The 26987-nt window shown below is 37.9% G+C and overlaps 1 protein-coding gene across 3 annotated transcripts in view; it reads left to right on the forward strand.

Annotated features, from left to right (window-relative positions):
- Positions 1-16672: 16672 nt before the first annotated feature.
- LOC149143192 (putative mitochondrial import inner membrane translocase subunit TIM21) overlaps positions 16673-26987 on the forward strand; it is a 376722-nt gene continuing 366407 nt past the window's right edge. The window contains exons 1-2 of one of the 3 annotated variants that reach the window (XM_089453283.1): positions 16673-16878; positions 17130-17282. The gene's annotated coding sequence lies outside the window, so the exon portion shown is untranslated. The remainder of the gene's footprint in view (positions 16879-17129; positions 17283-26987) is intronic. The other 2 variants (XM_089453285.1, XM_089453284.1) reach the window with 2 other exon arrangements.

Raw genomic sequence — 26987 nt, forward strand, 5'->3', positions numbered from 1 at the left:
CCCATTTTGTGGCAAGAGGTGTATACTTGCAAGAAAATCATACCAAAGCATTTTCTTTCTTTCAACAACATGTTTAATCAAGATTTTGATCAAAGAGAAATGAAACAAACTTGAAGCATGGTTATCCTTTTGAATCTATACTTTGGTGGCCATTATTTCTAGACTCTTAAGCAAGAAATGAGGGAGGTCCAGGGGCTTGCTTTCAGTGAAATTCCATAGCAATCTGAGATGATACTAACATACTATACTGAACCTACCCTCGCAAGTGAAATATCTTTGGATAACGTTCAGAAGGTCTACATACTGCTCTTGGAGATAAATGCTAGGGAAGGTGGAAGAAAACTTGTCAAGATATTATGGTTTTACAAACTACTTATAAGCCAAAATGTCTAACTCATCCCCTTGAACCATTTCTCCCCTATTGTTGGGAGATTGGTTGCATCATCTATGAACTTCTTAGTCAATATGATCTCCAGGTCTCCTAGTTTCACTCTGCTGTCTTGAAAATTTAGAGAAAATAAGCTGGCCAATTTGGCATTGTGACTTACTTTCTCAATCTTCTGGCAGAAAGGAATGCACCCTATGTTCTCAAAAGCCACTTTAATGGCAGGGGATGAATAAAGCAGACTCAAAGTACTGGGTTGGTTTCGAACGGGGTCTCCTCCTTTTTTGTTAGCAACAGGAGCCATCCTATCTCAACACCAAGTAGATGGATTTTGAATTTTGGGTTATGGCTACGTGTGTAGACCCAAAGGAATGAAAATAGGTTTGAATGACAACAAAACTCCACTCAGGAAGTTGTAACAATAGGATGGTGATGGCACTATTTATGCGATGGAATACAAGCAAAAGGCTTTAAACATTTAAAATATATTTAAGTTTAAAGGCTTCAGGAAGCATTCCTCATTCAAAATTTAAGCTTAGATTAATAAGAGAACGCATTTAGAGGTAAGACTGTGTTTTCAAACAGAACAGGGTGTGTGTAGCACACCTTTTTTTAACAGTGACAAACACGCCTTTAGCACTGCGACCAAGAGAATTAGCAACAAGAATTTATATGAAGGGTGACTGACTCCCTACCTCTCCATTTTCTTCATTCGATCTGTGTGCTGAAGACTAGCTCAAGATGAATTATGTCTTTGTGCAGAAGAATTGTCTTGCCATGCTCAAATTGTTTGAAACTTGTAAACCTCCCTACAACCCTTAACTTCTCTGCGCCTTCTGAACTCTCTTGTGACCTTTTCTCTAAAAATAAACCACTCATCTCATCCTCTGCATATCACCTGCGAGCAGTCATATAGAAAATTGGCGCCCTCCATAATGATTTGAAATTATGGTGTTGATGTAAGCAATATGAACGTGTAACCCACATTTCTTATGAAATTTCATGTGCTCGAAAAGTGTTGTTCAAATGTTGTAGGGTGGTGGAGGATTTAGCTATGATAGATTTGATAACCAAAGTGTGTCGAGGGTGAATAGGACGTTGAGTGAATCATGGTGGGTAATGAGTTTAGGAAAGGGAATAGTTTTTAGGCCTAAAATAAATCGATAGGAGTAATGTAACATTAGGGAATAAGGAGAAGGGATGAAATGAGGGAAAAAGGAGATAGTTAGAGGGATTAATATAGTGTTTAGCAAAGTTGTAGGTCAAAGCATTAATAATTAGGATATTTTCGGGATCCTTTCCTCAATAGCTGACACTTCGACCATGTTACCCACCTATCATCACCTAATACCCAGACTCAACAATAAAACCTTCACAAACATTAGACACTCCTTCCCAATGACCCAACTTGATGACCAAATTGATAACCTGACTAACAATGACTCTTTTGAGCAGTGACAGGTCAAAACATAACAGTGAGTAAATTTTATGATTTTGACCTTCTTCTAAACGGAAAATAATTAACTCGAGGTACCTTTCGACTGACAAACCAACCTACTCTAACAATACCCTTTATGAAGCATCCTTCAAAAATTGTATCTGGTTTCGGGGTGGCCAACTACAAGAAATTTGCAGTGTAGTTATGCCTATGGTTGGGTGGAGAGTGGCAGTCCCTTCTTCAGTTTCCAACAATTTTAAGAACAATAAATAAGTGTATTCTCTCTCTTCTATATGAAATGAAAATGTTGTTCAATGCTTTTTGTTTAAGTAATATGATGGATTCGCTATGTTTATGTTCATTTTTATTGGGAGGATTTCATTTATATTGAATGAGAATATTATGTGTTGTATGCAAATGACACCTTCATCTTATGTCTAATGAGATCATTGTATAATGTTTGCTTATAAATGGAGAGTTATCCCTGGTTGTGATGGCTACATTCTCTAAACGTTTTCATGAATGTGGCCATAATGATATGCCATACTAAACTATATGGGTGTAGTAACCTTATGCGCCAAAGGTGAGCATCCGACTTGGTTATAGGCAAAAAATTGGCGTTGTCTTTGGAAAGAACATGAAGAGCTTTGGAATGAATTTCAACAAAAGCTCCAATTTTATGGAAATTTAGATTTTGGGGAGGCCCCCATCTTTACCCTTGGTCATATGGGCGAAGGGAAGCCAAGATCGGGAGGTAGCTATGGAGGGGGATTACTAGTGTATCGACCCCAAGATGAATGCAATGAATAGTGTATGAAGAAACTTCGATATGTTGTGGCCTCGAGCAATCAACCATTAGTTGAAAAAATTAGTTCTATTAACTGGCATGTCAAAGACCACACACATCAATAGAAGGTGCACTAGATCAATGACTTTAGGTGATTCTATTTGTTCCCCCACTTACTAGCTTAGTGAATAATTTGGAGGGGGGGGGAAATGAATACCAAGTTATAAATCGCTCAATGTGCATGTCAGAAATAGATTGGTTTTGTCTCTCCCATCAAGAAATTGCAAAACCACTACATGACCCCCTCAAAAACTAGTTTGTTGACATGGGCACAACGCAGATGGCACTTGATAGTGTAATTGAGGTAGCAAGCGACATCATGATGATATCAAATATGATGACATGGAATTACCATGTGGATGACACATGTCACCTGGATTTAGTCGTTTTGATAAGTTAACCCTACAAATATGAGTGACACATGACACCACTTAGTAGTGCTAGGTGGAAGAGAAACATTAGCATCCACCATGTGTCAAGTGATGTTTGGCTTCCCATGATTGAAATGGCATGTTTAGTGGTCATATAGACATATCGACATATCAGGAGATTCGAGAGGAATGCATCCTGGAATTCTTCAATATCCTGATATACATGTTAGCCTTGGCACATGTCAGATGTGGCATGTCGAGCTAACATACCACATATTGAAATTTTAGGAAATTGTGAGTGATGCTATGGGATTTCGTCGATATCTTGGTATCAACCATATCGACATACTAGTCATATCAACTATATCATTGTATCCATATATTGAAGCACCGAAAGGTTTGAAAAAGTGTGTGTCTATGAAATTGTTGATATGGAAATGACTCGATATAAGGGGCAGGAAGTTGATCCGAGGGTTGATTCCATACTATCATATTGAGAGGTCCACACCATACCAATTGTTTTTGCATATCAAATTGCAAGATATAATAATCTTGACATAACAAAGTATTGGAGGGCTAATTCCATATTGACATATTGGTGGGTCGTGCTACCATTATATCAACCTATCAACTATATAAGATATTGGATCCTTTGGAAAGCTTAAATGTATTTCCCATATAATTCATTGATATGGTGACATCTAACATGACACGTGGACCAGTGCGAAGCAGATATGTGACCAAGAGACACTATGTGTTAGCTACATAGGAACACATGGATGATGATGCAACCTTAAAGGGGCAAACTTTGTGCATGTGGCTTGGATTGAGATGAAATTTATATCATTGGAAAGCACTTGACGAGCAGAAGATGATAATGGTATTGAAATTGTGATTCGAGGTGATGGAAGAAAGATGATTTTTAAATAACCCCATCTTCATAATGTACCTTGAAGGTTGGGTCTAATTATGCCCCACAACCATGATATGGCATTAGGTGGTTGGGTGTGTCACACTTATCATCTAATTTTGGTGCAGTATAATAGCGATATCATAGTAGGGTTTTTATTCCATTATTCTCACGCCATAAATTTGCAATGTTGTCATTTCCTTTGCGTCTCCCATCATGTTAAAACTACATCGTTCTCTATTGTAACTCCATGCAAAGATCATTTTATGGTATCTGACAACAATAAAACATACTTTTCAACCCTTTTTGCTTGGAGCTTCTTCAGCTTGCAATGATGCTTGATATTCCCATGGCATGTACACGTGTTTACACTCAGTAGTATCCAAAACCCTAAAGAACTTCAAGGAATCATTGAGGCAAAAGTTTAAGCTTGATGGAGTTAAAAATCCTCTCTAGCCTTATGGACTATCATCTTGCGAGATCTCAAACTTAGCTCCGAGGTTACGATATTATGTATGTTATCTCTATTAATGGATGTAGCCCTCTCCATAGATTCAAACCTCACATTTTTATAACTTTTCAGAATTTGAGGAATTGTTGAGCAGGAAGAACTCAACAATAATATCACCCTCAATAGTGGGGGGTGCTCGAGTTGGGCCATCTAGTCCTCCAACAAATCTTGTGAGTCTATGGTTGGATAGCAATTATGATCATTTTGCAGTGAACCCTATTCAATAGTGGATTCTTCTGATTATTCATTGCTTTCAATAGTTTCTTAAAGTCCTCCAATATGTTCTTTACACACTTCTCTAGTATCCCAAGAGAGTTTATTTTTTCGGAATCCGAGATGGTCAGAATCTAAGAGAGTATGATAACGATTATAACTTCTTTTTTGTTCCATGTTTAAAACTTTGACCCACAATTAATTACATTTTGTAAAGCTGTAACAAAATTTCTGTGTGGCTCTACCTTGTCCAAATCATGACATCTATGTAATGATTTTGCATAACATTTTTAGAACCCACCATGGGGCATGGATATTAATGTTATATGTACAAAGAGATATATTTGACATTTAGAGTAGATGCTATTGATGAGTATGATTATTTCATTCCATATCATGTCTCTGACCCTGATGTGTTTAATATAGATCTACATAATGTTTTCACCAAGTTATCTAGATATTTAATACAGTTCTATATATCCATCAAAAAGGTTGGAGAATAGAGCCCATTTTAGGTTTGGAGGCATCCATTTAAAGTCACCAAGTTAGTAATCAAAGGATTTGAGGCATCTCACATTCAATCCTAAAGGTCAATTAAAGTCCAACATCAAAATAATGGTAAATGCATATATAATTTTTTTGTTCGATAAATCTACTAGTGAAATTGCGTTGTAGATGTGTGCAATTTCAATGGAAGCTAGCACCCTCATTGAGTTGGCCACATTGAGTATTAGTGTTTTCTATTTTCATCCTTATGGGTGTCATGGAAATACTTTCATTTTCTCCCATTGTATCTGACAGGGGGAATAATATCAGTAATTGACAGTTAGGATTCAAGTTTCAAAGTCATATCAATCAAGTAGGAATAAGTGTGCCTAAACCATAGCCTTGAGTCAACATTATATATAGTCATATCTAGAGTCAAAGCCATGAGCGTGGTTTGGGCTGTAGCCCTTTTGAAACCACCATTTAGTAGAAGACTCGCAAATTTTTTTGGACAATATTTTGTTTTCATCTTTAAACCACCATTTGAGAGGACTTCGATCAGTAGAAGGCATACATCAACTTATAGCCAAATTAGGAAATGCTCTAGGAATCATCAAGACTTAGAGCCAAGATCCAAATTTTGTGGTCATCTTCAAATCACAATTTGAAAACATTAAACACGTAAACTTATATCCAAATTAAGAAATGTCTTGGGAACTATTGAGCCTCAGAGTCGAGTTCTAGAGTTTGTTTTCCTTAAACCACCACTTAGATGAAAACATTGGATTCTACTAGCTATTTGGTTTGTGGTCTTCCTTAAACCACCAAATTCAGAGATAACATTCAACCATTGACAACTATCCACTTCTAGATTTCAGTTATATGCTTGGACTCACATACACCCTTTCAGATTAGGGGGAATGTTGGAAACCTAAGCCTTCACGATTACGATAATTTGTCTCACTCACTTGAGGGAATATGAAGAGTATTAAGTGAACAATCATGGAGAGTTGAAGAGACCTTGGAAGATGAATCCAAAGTTCATAAACATGTATTTATATATCTATCAATTTTAATGAAAAAATAAACGCGTGCTTATTGTTTAATTTTGTTGTAGTCTGACATTAACTAATTTAAATAACATATAATATTTAGGACTATTGACATATATAAAAAATTGACTAGCACAAGGTGTTATCAACGGACTACTAAACCCAATTTACAAGTTTATATGTTGATTGTGGTTAGAATGTTGGCAATGGGTGTATCTAAAATAAAATTGACCAATATGTCACTCAATCAAGATAATCTAATGAGGTGCTACTTACAATAATGATGCTAGAGTTGGTAATGTAGTTGCCACAATGACATTCAGTGCTTGCTCGAGTATGATAAATTTTCTTGCATCCCTAGGCAATGTCAGAAGGAACGCATCCTGGTGGTGATGTCAACAATGGTTAGGACACTCCAATTATTTTGAGCCACTCTACGTTTTAAGGTGGCCCCTAAAGTCGAGTGATCATGATTCACACACTTTTTTTGTGATAGCAACTCTGAATGTTCAACTATTATTTATTTATGCTTGTGTCAATAAAGTTTGTCTTTTGGTTATTAAACATTTTGCTTATGTATGGATGTCCTAAAATTGTGACCTAACGTCATTTTTGCAGATTTTAGTGATACATATATTTAGTGCATTTTGGAATATTTATAAAACCCCCTTTTTTTAGTTGGTTTGACCCACAGGGGATTTGAACCTTGAATATTATGGTTTACATATGACTTCATAGCATGGTGATCGCCAATTAAACTGCCCCTATAGGCATAAAACCCTTATTTTGATGTGATGGCGATAGCTCACTTGCAATCAACTTTTTTTAATGTGTCTTTATGGCATGCTAATAGATTAAATTAAGTAAATAAGAAGAAAAAAAAGAGTAACTATTATAATACATATAACTATTATCAACCCACGGGGTGTATAATAGATGGTGATGGGTTGTACTATTAAGGCACTCTGTGATATGAATGCCACTGGTTCGAAACTCCGTGGGAAAAAATCCAACCATGTTAAGTGTTGGCGTGGTCCAGGCTAGGTGTGATCCTTGGGTGATTTTGACGGCTTAAATGCCCCTGGGTCACAATTTCGCTGCCAAAGGTTAAGCATGCAATCATCTCAGGACTCACACAACTTAGAAAAAAAATACATATAACTATTATTATGTTGAAAGACATTATGAGTCCTCCATATATTTGATCCCTCGTAAAGAAATTTGGGTAAAATTAAAATTTAATAGGGCTATTAGAGGCAACTTGGGCTTGGTCGCGGGATGAGAAATGACAAGGGACCAAGAGGGGTGAATCTTGATATTGTCATATAAAATTATAAGGGAATAAATAAAAAATAGAATTAAAATATGATAAGAATGAACCAAACAACATCTCATTGTAAGAGTTTATATCCTCAAGGTAGAAGAGGATTTCAAAATTAACATTAATACCCTCTTGAATTGGAACATGGATTGTTGATGGTACCTTTAGGATAATATAAGATTAAATTAAACATTTGGCCTCTAATAGAAACATGATAACACGTTTGTGGGTTGGATTTTTATTATTGCTATTGTTAAAAAGGGGACCGAAAGCTTATTGATATTAAGGACGAAGTCAAAGGTATAAAGGGGTGGGAGGTCTATGTGGATCATCTTATTAAATCTCATTTAATTTTTTTTGGCATGCCCTTCCCCGTCCTTCCCTAGTAATTATCCTTGCCATAAGGCAGGTGATAATGCATTGGGTTTTTAGTCAAACCTATATTAGTTTGGGTTTTGACTAAATAAATTTGCACAATTCTTATAATGAAACATTACACATTAAATTTATTATTTTTAAAAATATTTTTCATAGATTTGATTGGCTATCATCTTATTCATCTTATTGTGTAATCATAACCAAAGTACATGGGTTACATCACTTTGTCGACTAGACATTTATGGCTTCTGCAGGGCACAAATCACATCACATCCTCCATCCAAATTAAAGCAGAGCGAACAAATACATTGTCTGGCATCTCACCCCTTACCTCTTTCTGTACAAGAGTCGGGGCATCTCCATTACTCTCATAGCCACAACTCATGTCCGCGGTCATGAGTTCATAAATAAATCATTGACCATTTATTGTTTAACATACCAATGCCTATTTTCGAAGATCAAAATTTTATATTTTTATCTAACTTATTTCTTCTCACTTAAATCAAAATTAATCACTACATATTTTGTGATCCATATATAGTAAATATACAAATTTTAAATAAAAAGAATACTTTTATTTTTTGTTTTCAAATTATGACATTCATAATAATGGTATTATTAATTTTCAGATTTATATTTTTTAATATATAGTAAAAATATTTGTTAAATTGAGTAGTGCTTTACAGTTTGGTATAGGAGAGAGCTTTTCTTTTAACATCACATATAAAAAATAATAATATTTATATTAACAAATTAAAAATTAGTAATTAAAAAAATCAATTCATTACTTCACTCATTATGAGTACATCAATTCGTTACTTCCCTACTTATTATGGGGTTGACACATGGCATCAAGAAATAATATTATTATCTTTGCCACTCGCAGGAGCATTCGATAATGGGTTGACTTTGAATTAACCAACCTTTGACTAAACATTTAAATAACAATGTATAAGGTTAACATTACAAAATGGAATTCATTTATTTTTTTAAGTATTTTAATTTTATGTATTTAAAGTTTGATTGGTTCACTTTGTTTTGGTCTTATTATGTAATGATGAGTGACGTGTAGTCGTTAGTTCATAGTCAGTTCATAAAATTCCAACTAGTTCAGTTAACTCTTACCGTACTGGGCACACATGGCTAGGTCTTGTCTTGCGTGTACAAGAGATGTCAGAACATCTACTAACTTTGTATATTCCATTTGTTAAGGTTGATCTTATGACGTTGTTTGAAATTGCTACTGATCCAGACTTGCATTCGACAAATGTCCATGGTGAATTTGAAATTTCACGACATGTTTGATCCCTTAAACATGTGTATAAACCGAGGCACAATCTTTTGTTTATACAAACAAAGAGTTGTGACATTTGTGTGATTCCAACAAAAGAATGGTAGGCATAATCATGATCAAGAAAGAATTGGCCTCTGTAGACTACCCCATTTCAGATCCAATTTTAACAAAAAAAATCCAAAAAGTCACCTGGCTAAATAATTATTATAGGAAAATAAATATCATAGTTAAATATACTTGCAAATATTTCCAACAAATTATAACACACATTATCATGAACATACACTGTCACATTTCATCATGCTTTTAGAATGATGAGATGCCTCCCAAATATCTTGTGATATGGGCACAATACATTACCAAATATTTTAAAATATGCATTTACTTATTTTATTTTTAAATTTTATTACATGATTTACAATGCTAAATATTAAATCTGGTTTTTTTGTGGAATTTGATTATATGTTTTTTATGAGATTGTGATGTTTAGTTATTTAAATTCTATAACAACTTCAAAATATGGTTTTCCTGCATTTTAATTGACTATACTAATAATATGTAAGAAGAAGATAAATGTGTTCATGAAAACCATGTTATACTAATGATATGTAAGAAGATAAATGTGTGCGTAAAAACCATTGTTTTTTACTCTAATTTAACTATATTTAAACTATGCGAGAGTAGCTACATTGTAGCTCTTGTTCAAATGTGATAGTTGGTTCTTATATTTCAAAGTTCAATAATTAAACTAAGCGGCACAGAATGCTAGCTATGGGGCCTTGTTTAAATTTATATCCACAATTATCACAATGATAATGGCTCATCTCTCAAAGAGGTTTGGAGGACAGTGGTAATGAGATTTGCACTCCTTCCAAGATGCCAGAAAGGGTGATTGGAAAATCCATATTGTTAAGAGTGAATATTTTCCCAATTCACTCTAGTTCATATAGATTAAATTCACAAAGCAATAGTTGAAGACCAATGGAGATCAACAACTTGAGTAGATGACGTAGTAGAAGGTAGTTTGAATCCTCCATCACATTTGACCAATTAAAGTGGAGCAACAATATAATAGGAATAAATAAGACTTAGGCTTCTAAATGTAAAGTGCCCAATGGAAAAATAAGCACACCTTTGAGGATGGATTGTGTTCAATGTAGGGGAAAATGTAACAGGTCGTGTTGACTCTCCAAGCCCTAGATTTGAAAATCGAATTAAAGGATGGTTAAATTAATAGTATGGACCATGGACCCCAATTTTGGGTTGGCATGGTACTCTCATTTATTATGAAGGAAGGGTTTCATGGGATTTTAACTTGAACCCCTATCTTAAATGGTTAATACTTTTACTGATGGGCTATGAGTAAATCTCGTACTATAAACTAAAGTAGAAGTCATTAAATTTGACTAATTATTTGCCATTGTTGTTTCTCAAATTTTTAGTTACAAATACAAAAATACACAACAAACTAAGATGGTCTTCATTATTTACTTACATTCAAGGTATAATTCCAATGTAATGATATGCCACTTGTAGTAGTTTAAACATGTTATGCTTTTTTTTTCTATTATTCAAAATAAATGAAGAAAAATGACATTCTTAATTTAAAATCCAACATAAATCATCTTGAATTAATAAAATTGTGTATATCAATTATCAACATTGCACAATCTTATTTTTTTTTAAAGGAATGACTATTCATTGCATTAAAAGAAACTTGGTTTGAAGGCCATAACCTTTTACAAAATGTTCCCAAAAATTGGTTGCATCTATCCCCAAACTCCACTTCATTTTTTCAAAATTAACCCCAAAGCTACACAAAACAGATTGAAACTGATTCCTCCCGTAGACTCTCCAAAAAACACCTAGAAAAACTACATATCTACATAACATAAGCAAATACTAAAAGAGTATGAAACTACATTTCCTATAAGGCACAAGTGACCTAGACTTCTTATGTTTCTGCAACGAGCTAAACTATAGTGAATCGTTGTTCATCAGTTCCATCGCTTTCTTCCTCATCCACTTCATCTTCTTGTTCAATATGCTTTTGTTGATCTACATTCCCATGCATGTGATCATCAACCCCAAGACTTTCTTCATTTTGAGTCATGTTTCCCACTCAAAATTCAAGCATCTCGTTCGCAAGTTGTAACTGGTCCATCTTAAGCTCCAAAAAGCTTGGACACTAAGTAAGCGCTTCAATATGAGCCCTGGATTTTGTTAAAAATAGCAACAAGAAAATCCTAATTTAATTTATCCTTGAATTAAATTGAAATTTTATTCTCATAGCAACTTATAGTAGTTAACTAAGTTAAGTTGACTTAGTTGGCTCAGTAAATTCGAGTTGTAAGTCTATCTAGAGTCATGTAGAGTGATCCCTAAATTTTAGAGGCCCAGGTTAAGTTCTTATTGAGTTGTAATTATTTAATTCAGTTTAATTGAGTTAAATTCAATTAAACTAGTCCTAATTGTTGGAGGAACTAGTGACTGCTCAAGTGAATTAAATTGGATTTAATTCACATGCAGTGATCAACCAAATAATTGATATTTCACTCAAAAATAACTCATGCATGTCAGTTAAGAGGAAGCCCAGTTGAGATTAGAGTTCAGGGACAATGTACTATCAATTGTATAATTTTCTGAGTTGTACATATGGTGCATGCAATCAGTAGAAGGCCTATGATGGATTGCATAGTTGTGGTGAGGGATTTTCCCAATTAAATATGGACTAATTCCCTTAGGGATTGTGCAAGGAAGTAGGGGCTTGGCAGGCAGAAAATTTGGCTAAGTGTTGGCTTGAGTTGGTTTGTGAAGTGGTGAGATAGATTGTACTTATGTAGAGATTGTTCGGTTTGAACAAGCATTGTATTTTCTTATTGAAATTCTTCCTTTTCTGCTTAGTGTTTTCATCGATCAATTTTTCTTTCCGATTATGAGTAGAGTAGATTCATGTCTTTTGTTTTAGCATATCACATAAGCAGTTTGAATCTATAGTAAAAATATACAGATTTCGCGAGAAGCATCTCAGTATGTCGGGAGATCAAGAAGATTACGAACTCCGGAGAGACGACCACCCTTGCAAGCAAGATCCCTAACTCCCCTTTTGAAACTCCTAAATTCCATTCCATGGATTGGAAATTGTGCTGGATAGATAATAGAATTTGACAGCTTGCCTCCCTTGAAACAATTTCTTGACCTTCATACATTCCCTGATGGTCCTTATATATGTTCGGTTCTTCTTCCTTTGCCAGTAGCTGAGTTGGGCATATTTGTGGGGTACATCGATACACCTCAAAACTATCAAGTGTACCTGCCAACCAACATGACGACAATGGTTCACAAAGATGTGAAGTTCGATGAAGAGAAGGCCATGAGATGTTCCATTGAGAGGGAGCTTTAGCTACATGTAGTTGAGGAGATTTTAGCTCCAAAGGACGAACCTCAGGATGATGCGAATTAGCCACATGCAGAGGAGCAGGGAGTGGAAACACCCACTCATGCAGAGACTTCCAGAGATGGGATAAAGTGCACTAGAGAGGCTGACAAGTTCTTGCATGATGCTAGAGAAAATGTGGGAGCACCCACATCACATTGTAGGTAGAGGAGGTCACTAGAGAGGTACACTAGCTACATGGCTCTGATGAGTGAGAGTGTAGAGAATGAGCCATCCTCATTCAAGGAAGTAGTGCAACAACCAGTATGGTTGATGCCATGGTTGAGGAGTATGACTCCATTATCAAAAACAATGTTTGGGAAGTGATCCCAAGACCAGCAGACAAGTCCATAGTGAGTTCCAGATGGATTTACAAGGTAAAGCAAGCAAAAAATGGTAGTGTGGAGAAAAAAAGGCCAGATTTTTGACCAGAGGTGCTCTAAGGTGGAGGGAATTGATTACGATGATACTTTTGTTCCTGTAGCAAGGTACTCATCAATCAGATATATTCTAGCACTGTCAGCGCAGATGGGATGGTAGATACATTAGATGGGTGTAAAGACAACATTACACAACAACATGATTGAGGAAAAGGTGTATATTGAGTAGCGTGAAGGATTTGAGACCTTCAACAGAGAGTTGCATGTGCAGACTCAAGCGAGCGTTGTATGGAATGAAACAAGCACCCCATGCTTGGTACACCAGGATTGATAACTATTGCATTGGGTTGGGCTTCACCAAAAGTGAAACAAATGCAAACCTTTACCATATTGTAGTTGAAGGTAAATTGTTGATTATTATTTTATATGTCGACAATTTGATTCTGATAGGTGGTGAGAAGTTGATCAAGTCTTGCAAAGATGATATTGCAAGAGAATTCAAAATGAAGGACTTGGGGCTCATGCATTACTTTCTGGGTATGGAAGTATGGCAAGGAGATGAGGAACTGTTTGTCTCTCAGGGAAAGTATGCCAACAAGATACCATATAAGTTCCACATGGAGAGCAGTAAACCCATGGAGACTCCTCTAGTTGGTAACTAGAGGAAGGAGGATGTTACTTTAGGTGAAGTAGTGGAGGCTACTATTTATAGACAACTTGTGGGTTCACTTATGTATTTGGTGAACACACGAAAAAACATGTGTTATGCAGTTAACCAACTCAGTCAAGCTATGGTTAAGCCAACCAAACTATATTGGAAGGTAGGTAAACATGTGTTAAGATACCTAGGAGTCACCACTCAGTTTGGTCTTTGGTACAGATGAACATAGGGAGTGAAGCTTCAAGGCTTCACTGATGCAGATTGGGTAGGGATTCCATCTAACAAGAAGATCACATCAGGAGGAATCTTCAGTATTGGGTCAGCAACAGTTTCTTGGTACAAAAGGAAGCAATGATCAATTGTGCTTAGTTCACTAGAAGCAGAGTACATGATTACTAGTCAAGCAACTTATGAGGCTATCTAGATGAGGAAGATTCTTGTTGGTTTGTTTGGTCAGCAATTGTATCCAATAATGATTTACTGTGATAACCAGAGTTGTATAAAACTCTCTGAGAATCCATCTTTTCATGATCGGTCCAAGCATATTGACATCCGATATCACCATCTTCGAGATTGTGTGCAGAGGAGAATCATGTTGCTGGAGTACAATCCTACAGAGGAGCAAGATGCATATATTTTGACAAAGGCATTGTCAAGATGCAAATTCGAGTTTCACATAGGTAGGATCAGGGTAGCAGATAATACCTTTCTTGTTGAGAGGGAGAGTTAAAAATAGCAACAAGGAAATCCTAATTTATTTTGTCCTTGAATTAAACTGTAATTATATTCTCAGAGCAACTTGTAGCAATTAACTAAGTTAAGTTGACTTGGTTGGCTTAGTAAATTCAAGTTGGAAGTCTATCTAGAGTCATGTAGAGTGATCCCTAAATTTAAGGGGCCTAGGTTGAGTTCTTATTGAGTTGTAATTATTAAATTCAGTTTAACTGAGTTAAATTCAGTTGAACTAATTCTAACTGTTGCAGGAATTAGTGAGTAGTCAAGTGAAATGAATTGAATTTAATTCACATGCAGTGATCAATCAGATAATTGATAATTCACTCAAAAATAACTCATGCATGTCAGTTCAGAGGAAGACCAGTTGAGATTAGAGTTCAGGGACAATGTACTATCAGTTGTATAATTTTCCAAGTTGTACAGATGGTGCATGCAATCAGTAGAAGGCCTATGATGGATTGCGCAGTTGTGGTGAGGGATTTTCCCAATTAAATATGGGCTAATTCCCTTAGGGATTGCATAAGGAAGTAGGGGCTTGGCAGGTAGAAGATTTGGCTAAGTGTTGGCTTGAGTTGGTTTGTGAAGCAGTGAGATAGATTGTACTTGTGTAGAGATTGTTCAGGTTGAACAAGCATTGTATTTTCTTCTCAGATATTTTGGTTAATGCAATATAGATAGTTAGGGTTTTGAGCAATTTCTTTCCCCAGAAAAATATTGTGTTATGTGCAATTGAAATTCTTCCTTTTCTGCTTATTGTTTTCATCGATCAATTTTTGTTTGTGTTGATGAGTAGAGTAGATTCATGTCTTTTGTTTTAGCATATCACATAAGCAGTTTAAATCTACATTAAAAGTCTACAGATTCCGCGAGAAGCATCTCAGTATGTCAGGAGATCAGGGAGATTACAAACTCTAGAGAGACAACCACCCTTGCAATCAAGATCCCTAACTCCTCTTTTGCAACTCTTAAATTTCACTCCATGAATTGGAAATTGTGATGGATAGATAAGAGAATTTGACAGTTGCCTCCCTTGAAACAATTTCATGACCTTCATATGTTCCCCGACGGTCCTTATATATGTTCGATTCTTCTTCCTTTTCCACTTTCCTAATCCCAACATCATTAATGTCGGGTCATACTAACATCATCGAGTGTGTAGACTTCATTAAGGAAAGATTGCAATCATAGCAAGCTTCAGAGCAAGGATCTCCAATGAACTGAGAACCAGACGTGATGAATGAAACTTCCCACATTCGACCTTCTAAGGGAGTTAAATCAAGTGTTATCCATTTGCCCTGGGCCGAGCTCACCATGACGAATATTTCCCAAGTGTCTTCTGCAACATTATTCTCCATGATGCAACATGCCTCCATAAACACATAATTAATGAGAGTGTGATATTGTTGGATGCCAAAGGGAATTAGCGCAGGAACGAAAGCAAACTTCTCTCAGGAGATAAATTAATGCTCATTTGATAAATATTAAGGGATATCTTTGATAATGGTTTCAACATTATTGATTTTTAAAACTCATTGTTCCAACTGCACACCCTAATTAGCTAAGGAGTCAACTTCATTATTAAGGTTTCTCTTAATGTGAAAAAATTCAATCGAGTCATATTTGTCCAACGATAGTTTTATTTGATGCATGATAGAGGGAAGGAGTTGCTCATTGTTTCCTTGGAGTTTAATAACCTACTGGATCACAATCATGAAGTCTCCAAAAACTGATAATTGACGAATACCTTTGGAAAAAACCAATTCTAAACCCTGCCATAGCGCAAGAAAATCTAACTGGTTATTTGTTGAGATTTCTAGCACCCAAGCGAATTGGATCATGCTTTCTTCATTTGGGCGAATGATAACCCCTCCCACTCCAGCCTCCCCTGCACAATCTTATTATTATAAAATAATATTCAAAGATATTAATTTTTTTATAACGGAAATAATAAAATTAAAATTAAAATTTTAATAGAAAATGATGAATATAAAAATATAAAATATTTAATAAAATATGGATTTAAAAAAATTTCAAAATGGTTTAGATGATAAGTTAAAAAATATAAAATGTTTAATAAAATATACATTATAATAAACTAAAAAAAAATTAAAAAATGTTTAACATTGTTTAGCATTTCAATAGTATATTATAGCCTATAAAAAGTTCACAAACATTTGAGAATAATATATTGCAACTATGGCCTATTACACTTAAACCCAAAAGCATTATTTTTTTAAAAATAACAACATTCTGAAACATTGGTGAGGTATATATAAGAACAAGTGAGTAAGATAAACCAGTAGTTTGATACTATGTATTTCTAGGTTGGGTTTATTTAGATGGTCGATTTTCGAGTTTTGTTCTGTGATCTGCAGCTTGTTTGCTTATGTTTCTGCTCTCAACTGGCTGGCATCTGATTGACTGTGGGGACCCCGTCGAAATATCAAGCTTTGAGAAAAGGTAATAAAATCGTGTAGACTAGAATTTCTGAAGTCTCTTTTCATGAAAACTGTTTAATTGATTATATGGGTTCTTCGACAAAAAGAAATTTGTAGAACTCAGTTTGACATTGTTACGCAATAATTTCTTTCTTTCTTTCTAAATGAGATACACCTTCCTCTATGACTGGTCAGGGTTTTGTATGGTTAGAAGGTTAATTTTCTTCCTGGTTGTCAAGGAGAACTAACTGATAATACTACCTGAATGTGAAGATGCCGTCAGGGCGCGAAACAATTATCAATGTGAAAATGCCTTCCAGGTGCGAACCAATTATCATTGTTTAGCTCAGTGGCAGTGACAGATTCGTCAAATTCACCTCGACTTGCACCTGCTCTATTCGCATATTTGGGCGTCAAACAAGCGGGGTAGTTTATGTGTTGTTTATCCCACTCTATATTTGTTTCATTTTTGGGACCCCTGGAAATTGAACATTGATAATACTTGCACCTGCACTAACCACATTTTTTCACCTATTTGTAACCTTGAAAATTCAACATTGAACATTGGTGAGTGGCCTGACATCATGCCATTTCCACTGCTGAAACACGACCGAATGGATATGTCATGCTTCTCTTTTCTTTTCTTTTTCCATGGCAAAAATGAATAATAGTTTGTTTGAAAGATTTTACTATGGAATCGGGTTTCCACTGTCCCTTATTTAGATGCAATCATGTTATTTTGCCACGTATTACTTCTTTGTTATCGATTCAAATGCCTTGTGGAGGAGTCTGGCTAGTGCAATACAACTTATCAATTTTTCTCGGACCGTGTCATACTTGTACCATCTCGGTAGAAAAACATAAAGTTTCTTTCTTTGGGATAAAACATACCAATTTCCAACAGAAGGTTGCTCATACTGATTTCGATTTTGTCCCTTTTATTCAATTTGCTTTCTTCAGTTGGCCTCTGAGATATGCTTGAACTAGGCACTAATTTGTTGTCGTTGCATGATGTTTCCTTTTGAGATGAATTTTCGTGAGCTTGTATAACCCAGCTGGGACATGGATTGGTTGATAAACTAGTTTGACAAGATACTAGTCAATCTATCCTTTTGGTTGGTAGAGTATTTATGCATTGGACTTGACTTGTTTAAGTGAAGCTTAGACCAAAGTTCTGCATACTGGTAAATGGATCAACCTAAAGATGCTTATTCTCTCAATATAAATATAAATGTGTGATTGATTGGTTTTTGTCTTCCCTTAAGAGTTTATTAGGTGGCGCTTTGAGCTTAGTGTTGATAACAATATGCATCAGCAAAAAAATGCAGGGCTACATTAAACATCTTCTTGGAAACATCAACGAAAAAATCAGCAAACCATGCAAAACATTAAAAAATACAAAATATATTCATTTTTTTCAAAATTTTAAACATATAAAGCAACAAAAACATTAATAAACACGTTGACATATAAATATGGAGAATATGATGTAGTGGATGCCAATACAAAATTCAATGACATATATAAATGTATCACATCATCACTAGGTAGATTTACAATGACAAAAGAAACAAAACTAGCAACTAGCTATCTGATATCAATGTGCTCTCCCCCTTTTATGTGAAAAGGTCATGGGTTGTTTGTTAGGCCTGTCCTTAATAGTAGAAGGCCCTGGCCCTACACCAAATATCTAATGGTGACTGATGGGTGTAGAATTATGTTCATCAATCTGTGTAGAAGGTGGTGTTGATGCTAGCACACCCTCCTCTTACTCTTCCTCCTCGCCCTCCTCTTGCTCTTCCTGTTGTTGTTTCTCCTCTAATCATGTAGGTGCCTCCTCCATGATAGGCACCTCAGACTCCATCATCCACTTAGACAATACATTAATTTTATCTAAGGAAATGGCATCCATATCTAATGTTCTTTCTATTTACCTCACCCATAGTCGTAGATTGTAATGGACATACACCAAGTCATTGAGACATGAGAACTCCAACCTTTAAGAGGGTCATAAAACAATTAATGAGTCTTGAGGGTCATAGTATATTAGAAGGTCATAAATTACAATAAATGTAATTGCTCTATTGAAGTTCTAAGTTCTAGCCTATTGTATCTCTTTGTGTGTATTTTTTCAAATACACTCCAATTGCACTCACTTCCCAAAGCGCAACAGGTTTGACTAAGGATTATGATGGCAATTTTTTGTAAATTTGGTGTACTTGCATAATATTTTCACCACCAAAATTCTACAACGAATAAGAAAGAAAGAGAGTTAAATTACATTTTGTTACAGTGGAAAATAGAAAATAAAGGAAACATAATTAAACTTTCAAATGGAACACATGATTGAATTTTAAGAATATAAAGTTCTAAATTATAGTGACTTACGTGACATCAAAGTGGTCCTTTCACGAATAGCATCATTAGAGCCAAATAGTCTAGTACCATCCCTAATACCTCTTTATGTTGCGGTTAATTGTGTTGTGAATCTCGACATCAATTACCATCCTATGAAGACGAGTATGGAGCCCTTCCATCACCTTGACATTAAAATCAAAGTTGCATTTGTAGGGTTGAGGAAAAATGTTGCTACATGAATGAGTCAATGGAGCATCTTAGTCCACCTTCTATTAATCAAATACCATAACATCATATGCCTGCCAACCCCAGGGGTACCCTTTCCCACATAATAAGCTTGGATAGTTTCTTTGGTCCTATCCATGGCTTCATACAATAGGCCATTGCAAGATTATCAGTATCAACCAATCTCATAATCTTCACCAAAGGTTCACTAACTGAGCACACTTTTTCCACTCCTTCCTAGAAGGAGTTGGGTACACCAACATAGCAATGGCTCTCCCATCCTCTCTCCTGCTACATGTACAATCATGCCACTCATCATAAACAAACATTTTCCTCAACTCAAATTGACATTGAACCAAAGACTGAAGAGTATTAAAGTTGGTTGCAAAATGTGTGATTGCAAGATACCACAACTCCTTGTTTTTGGTGCATCTCCTCATGAGGCTAAGAATCAAAGCATTATTATATATGAACTTGGGGATGCTTTTAGTTTGATCAATCACCTCCTCGATGAAGGAAATTTTCCTCATATCCTCAAGCATCAAATCAATACAATGTGCAACACATAGAGTCTAGAACAATGAGTTATGCCTCTCCATAAGCATCTTACCAACAACCACATAATTAGTTGCTTTATTAGTCATGATTTGCACTGCATTATGCAAATTGATTTTCCTGGAGGAACCCGTCCATCAATCCACACATCAATGTTGCGTCTTTTACATGTAACGATGCATCCACTGATTTGATAAACATGGTGCCTCTAGGGAAATGTACAAGGAAATTTAGAAGGGTCCTACCATTCCTCTATGTCCAACCATAAGACATCATTGTGCATCTAGAGACCTCCCATGATTGCTTTAACTCCACCAATCTAGAGTTGATGTCCTTCTTTTGTGCTTGAAGAATTGGCCTTCATTACTCCTCATAGGTAGTGCTTTTGCACCCTAGGCCAACAACAACAATGGCATCACACATCCATTGCGATACTAAGAGGTAAGTCACTCCAGAGAAGGCACTTCCGCATAGCCTTGTCTACTTCCGCTTTCCCCCTTTTTTAACATTGACATGATGGAAGGTTGTTCTCCAATTCTGGTTCATAGAATAAAAAATGACGTGGATCTCTAGGTAGGTGAATTCGTGGAGCCCCTCCCACTACCCTCAATGGTAGATAGGCTTGAAATTTTGACTACACGGTGTTGAAGTTTCTAAGTCTACCAGTTAGAAACCCTCCATGCACTTTACTGATTTATTCCTACCTACTTGTTCCGTTACTTAACAAGTTATTTACAATATAAATACTGAAAATAAACACTAGTGCATGCTCAACATATTACAGATCATCAATTGAAGGAAATCGATACAAGCACACAAAATGACACCGTTATTTTTGGACCAATGTCCCTGGAAAAACCCAATGCGGGAAAACCAGTGCAGCTATCTGAGGGTTTTCTTATTAAGCAATTTCAGAGTACAATTTGGGTGCCAAATCCAGCTTACCCAACAGAGAATGCTTTTGGCAGTAGTACCTCTCAGTCTGAGACAAATGTCTCGGCTAAAACCGCGGATAAACCCTTTGGTAGCTCCTCAGCTCCAATCTGCCCCAGAAACCCTAGCGTCTACCTTTCTGGACTGCGTCAGCCTCTCTCTGCCCAGCGCTGGCCCTGCGTCAGCCTCAGGAGGTCCTGCGTCAGCCTTCTGGCCCTCTGCGTCAGCTATGCTGGCCTCTCTGAAGCACTGTGCAGCTCCTAGTTACCTCTGCGTGGCCCTGCGTGAGCCTTGGCTGCTACTGCGTCACTCTTTTTGGCTCCTGCGCTGATCTCCTGGCACTATCTCTGCCTCTCTGTCTCTCTGTACTCACTGCCCCTCAACTGCAACTTCGATCACTGATTCTATCTCTCTTAGCAAACCCTGCTCTAGAGAATAGAATGACTGATCATCTGGTGTGCTCTCCAAGTGACCCTGAAGCCTCCTCTTATACTTTTCTCATTCACATATCAACGACAGAGATTAAGTTCCTAATCGACAGCTAAGATTAGGTCTGGCTTGATCCATGTCTTTTGGACCATTCTAACACAATTTTATATTAATCCACATTAATATTTTAATTTCCCTAAGTTTAGACTTAGGGACTCCATTAAAAATATTAATTATTTTAATATCTCCTAAACTGTTTAGAATCTGCCCAAACCCTTTCTGGGTATTGGAGATCTCATGTGCCCCAACCTCTCCACCAAATTTCGTGGCTAGAGCACATCCGATGCTACCACAAATCAACACTCTCTCTTAGCAAGGACTATGCTTTAGCAATACTCCTCACTGAGTATTACTCTGATCATCCGGCATCGGTCCCTGTGCTGATGCTAGGCCTGCTGCCCACCATCCTCTGCACCGCTGTATCCTGTACTGTTGCCCATGGTTCTGCCACTGCCACTGTTGCATTTATACGACAACTCCCTCTACATCCGTGCTGCTGCCTATGGCTCTGCCGCTGCCACTGCTGCATCTGCACTGCATCTCCTCTCATCATGCTGCATCGTGCTGCCCACTGCTGCACTGGAACTCAGTTACTGAGAAGTACGTAACTGATCTCCCAACTCTGACCTCTCTGTTGGGCTAGAGACACTTGCTGATGCTGGAGCTCCCTTTGCTGCTTACAAGTGCTCCCTCTTTGACCTCTGCATTGCTGCAACAACTCCCTACAACTCGCACCGTTGCACCCCTCTATGTGCCATCTTGCATTGGTGCAACACTCCCGTGCCTCTTGCACTGCTGCAGCCTGCTAGCCTTGCGCTGTCTTGGGACTCCTGCACTGTAGCTCTCTCTGTTGCTCCATCCGCATCCATCTCTACCTACATCATCTAGTCCTGCTACTCCTCTTCGGCTACTCCTCTTCGGGGCTCCCGTAGCAAGGTCTAATCCAAGAGGCTGGGTACCTCGAGGATCCTACCCCTCATTGCCTGTAGTCCGCCTGACTACAGCTCGATGTCTCTCCACTTTCGCTCAAGTGGTGTGTGTGCACTCATGGCACAACCATCCTCTGTCTCCACTTCCTTCTCTGCCCTTGCTGGCGCTGCCTTAGTCTCAGAAGACTCTCCCTTACTCTTCTTCTTTGGACATTGGGTCGCATAATGACCCAGCTCCCCATAGTGGAAGCAGTTGATCTTGGAGAGATCCTTCTTCTTTTGCTTTTCTTGCTTTCCCTCAGATGCTAGGGCAACATCTTCTTCCTCCTCCTTTTTGACTCTGATCCCCTTATTGCTGCTTCCCGCCTTTGTCTGTTGTTTGATCTCTTCTTGGCAAAGAGCTGCCCACATCTCATCCCAAGGTGGAAGTGTCCCTCTGCCCAGTATAATTTGGACAAATGGCTGTCCTCACCATCAATTCCTGATCCGGCATGGCTCCTATGGAAGTCAACTGATCTCGAATCTCATTTAGTCCTCCAAGGAAGGTGTCAACCGGTTCTCCCTTCTTCATCTGATATGACCTCATCTAATTTTCTAGTAACATCCTTTTCTGCACAGAAGTATGCTGGTACAATTTCTTTAAGGCTTTCCACATCTCATTTTCCGTTTCCTTCTTGGCAATGTGTGATACTACATGGTCCTTGACCCCGTCAAGAATGATGCTCTTGGCCCTCGCCATTGCCTCCTCGTACTTGTCGTTCTTAGTTGGGTCGACTGGGATAGCTATTGTCCTTAAGGCGAAGTGCTTGACACGATTTCTGTTAAGTATGGATAAGATTCTGGCCTTCCAGACTGCGAAGATTGAGGCTCTGTCCAGTTTGTCTTGGTCTCTTACTCTGTGTAGTGCCATGCTGCTCTTCTATTTCCCTCTTGGAAGTTCTCGATGTGACTCCCTCTGAGTCTCGATTTCCCTCCTGGAAATCCTTCTGCTGATGTCGAAATGCCCCCTACTTTGATCGTTTGTGCAACTGCATTATTGATCCAGATTTCTCGGCTAGAAACCCTCGGTAGCAACTCCTTCCTCCTTGGCCTTGCCCTGTCAGGTACTGTTCTGACTACAGTACCCCACCAGCTCCACTCTGCAACTTTCCCACAGCCTCCTAAACCCCAGCAACCTGAAGGTGAGAGCTCCTAGGCTTTGCGCAATCCCGGCACCAGCAACTCAGCCTCCTCAGCCAACTGCGTCACAGCCCTCTGGCCCTCTGCGTGAGCCTCCCTTGGCCTCTGCACTGCCTCTTCCTGACTGACCCTTGATGACGCAGGCACTTCGTCACCCTTCCCTTGTTGCTGCTCTGCTAGGAACAACTTCTGTCACTCGGGACAACAGTTTTCTGCTACTATTGCTCCACTCGACTGATGTCCTCAGTTCTCCTGTGATCTGCAACCACACTCTGATACCATGCTGAAGTTTCTAAGTCTACCAGTTAGAAACCCTCCATGCACTTTACTGATTTATTCCTACCTACTTGTTCTGTTACTTAACAAGTTATTTACTGTAATATTCCTAATTAGCCATGGCTAATTGGAATATTCGGTTTTGTTCAATTTTTGCCTTCTATAGTTATTTGTAAATAAAAAAGTGAGGAAGGGGGACATAACTCACTTTTAGAATAAAAAGTCACTTCCTAGTAGCACAACGTTGTGACTTAAAGGGGGGGCCAAAGGGGGACGCAGAAATGGAGCTCACACAGACACATGGAGGAACTGCGCAGGAAGGGAAAAACACGTGGCAAGAGGGGAATCACGTAGGAGGAGGTGAGCCTTGGGATTGAGAGAGGCAAGGGTTATAAAAGAGAGAGGAACCCCCTCATTTGGATCATCCAGTTATGATCATTTGTGTTAGTCATTTCGACTTAGAGCACACTGGCTGTTTAGCTAGTCTGCAGCACTGTTTAGTGCGTTGAGTGTCTCTGTTCGGAGATCTCACCCTTAGCCCTGGGGGACTTCGAGTGCCTGCTCGGGCAAGGTATTTCCATTAGCATTTCAGCAGTAGATACATCAGCATTTCAGCAACAATTTTATCAGCATTTTTGAGGACTGCGCAACACTAAGAGAGGGACGCAGTTCTGGAGGACTACGCAGCACTGAGAGAGGGACGCAGTTCTGGAGGACTACGCAGCACTGAGAGAGGGACGCAGTTCTGGTTTGAGGGTTTGCAGTAGGAATTTTTGCTGAGAGATAGAGCAGGGGATCAGCCCTTGCATTTGGAGAGTTTGTGGCAGGGATTTCAATTATATTTTTGGAGGGTTTCATTCAGTGGCAACGTAGAGCACTGAGAGTGCGCAGAACCCCAAGGGGGTGATTTTTGGGGGTCGGCCATTCCAGAAACGCTTTCTGGGCTTTCATGGGTTTCTTGAGTAGAGTCTGATCCCAGAGTTTCAGCCTTTTTTGAGGAGGGGAGCAGCCCCAAATCCTCATTTGATTTCTAGCAGTAGCAGCAGCACAACAGTTCTCCAGTAGCTGGAACGCAGTTCAGAGAGGGGCCATTCCTTTGCTATTCTGAGTGTATTTCTTCACTTGCCTTGTGCAAGTTGAGGTGCCATCTTCCTGATCACCTCCTGTACTCATTCTATTACTCAGTATAATAAAATGGCTTAGCATTCTCTCTGCATTTCTTGAGTATCTGCTTATGGTTTTATTGTTATACTTTGCATCATTGTTATTTGTACCTCTTTGAGCATTCTTGGCTATTATACCAGTTGGGTGTTTCTCTTATACTCTTAGACAGAGTTTGGAAAGGGCCAAGTAGCCTCTGGATCTCGTCCTCTTTTTAGAGGCAACATATCTGGTAAATGCCCTCCTAGTCCATCTTTGTTTGGAGTTTGCTTGAGTTTGGGGTATATTCTTGATAAGGGATATTACATTTACAATGTAAATACTGAAAATAAACACTAGTGCATGCTCAACATATTACAGATCATCAACTGAAGGAAATCGATACAAGCACACAAAATGACACCATTATTTTTGGACCAATGTCCCCGGAAAAACCCAATGCTGGAAAACCGGTGCAGTTATCTGAGGGTTTTCTTATTAAGTAATTTCAAAGTACAATCCGGGTGCCAAATCCGACTTACCCAACAGAGAATGCCCTTGGCAGTAGTACCTCTCAGTCTGAGACAAATGTCCCGGCTAAAACCCCGGATAAACTCTCTGGCAGCTCCTCAGCTCCAATCTGCCCCAGAAACCCCAGCGTCTGCCTTTTTGGACTACGTCAGCGTCTCTCTGCCCAGCGCTGGTCCTGCGTCAGCCTCAGGAGGCCCCGCGTCAGCCTTCTGGCCCTTTGCGTCAGCGACGCTGGCCTCTTTGAAGCACTACGCAGCTCCTAGCTGCCTCTGTGCGGCCCTGGTTGCTACTGCGTCACTCTCTCTGGCTCTTACGCTGATCTCCCGGCACTATCTCTGCGTCTCTATACTCACTGCCCCTTAGCTGCAACTCCGATCACTGATTCTATCTCTCTTAGCAAACCCCGCTCTAGAGAATATAATGACTAATCATCTGGTGTGCTCTCCAAGTGACCCTCAAGCTTCCTCTTATACTTTTCTCGTTGACATATCAACGACCAAGATTAAGTTCCTAATTGACAACTAAGATTAGATCTGGCTTGATCCATGTCTTTTGGACCATTCTAACACAGTTTTATATTAATCCACATTAATATTTTAATTTCCCTAAATTTAGACTTAGGGACTCCATTAAAAATATTAATTATTTTAATATCTCCTAAACTATTTAGAATCTGCCCAAACCCTTTCTGGGTATTGGAGATCTCATGTGCCCCAACCTCTCCACCAAATTTCGTGGCTAGAGCACATCCGATGCTACCACAAATCAACAGACAGTCAACCTTGTTTGCAACTGCCTCTTCTTTCTTTCTATCCTTTGCGTGAATTGAATCTTCTGCAACTCTCATAACCTTCGGACCAACTTGAAGACAAATCCCAACATCATGCTTGGGGATTTTAATTAAATGGTATTTCAACCTGCTAATCCCCCTTGTCATATGCTGCCCACACAATTTTGATTTCAATCATTGCTAGTTTTTACCATCTTTAGGTTCCCCATATTTCCAAAATGAGTCCAAATCCTTTGGCATATTTTCTATGGAAATAGACCACTTCAAAATTCAAACACGAGGCACCAAAAACACAAGAAAATGACATTAATCCCTCACTAGAAAAGAAAAAAAACAAAAAAAACCACAAAAAAACAAAAAAACAAAACAAAAAACAAAACAAAAACAAAAAACAAAACAAAAAAAACCTATTGGTTCAAAAATTGGAACTCTAGATTAAACTATTAGCAATAAAAAATGACAATAAGAGGGTGGATAAAAAATTAAAATCAAGCTTACTATCCCATTAAAAAAACCCTAATATTGCTTTATGGGCATGAAAATCATGGCAAAATGATTAAAAAAGAAGCAAAATGTAGGCAAGAAAGTATGCATAAATCTATATGAAAAGATAGCATTAACATGGTGGGATTTAAATACATAACTATGAATGGAAGATTCAACGCCAGTGGGCAAATGAAATTGAATCCTTCTCGACTGAAAAACTCCTTGATGGTGATTATGATG

The sequence above is a fragment of the Pinus tabuliformis genome, chromosome X (assembly GCF_031772625.1).
Source record: "Pinus tabuliformis cultivar Carrire ecotype Pingquan chromosome X, CPIR1, whole genome shotgun sequence".
Classification (NCBI taxonomy): Eukaryota; Viridiplantae; Streptophyta; class Pinopsida; order Pinales; family Pinaceae; genus Pinus; species Pinus tabuliformis.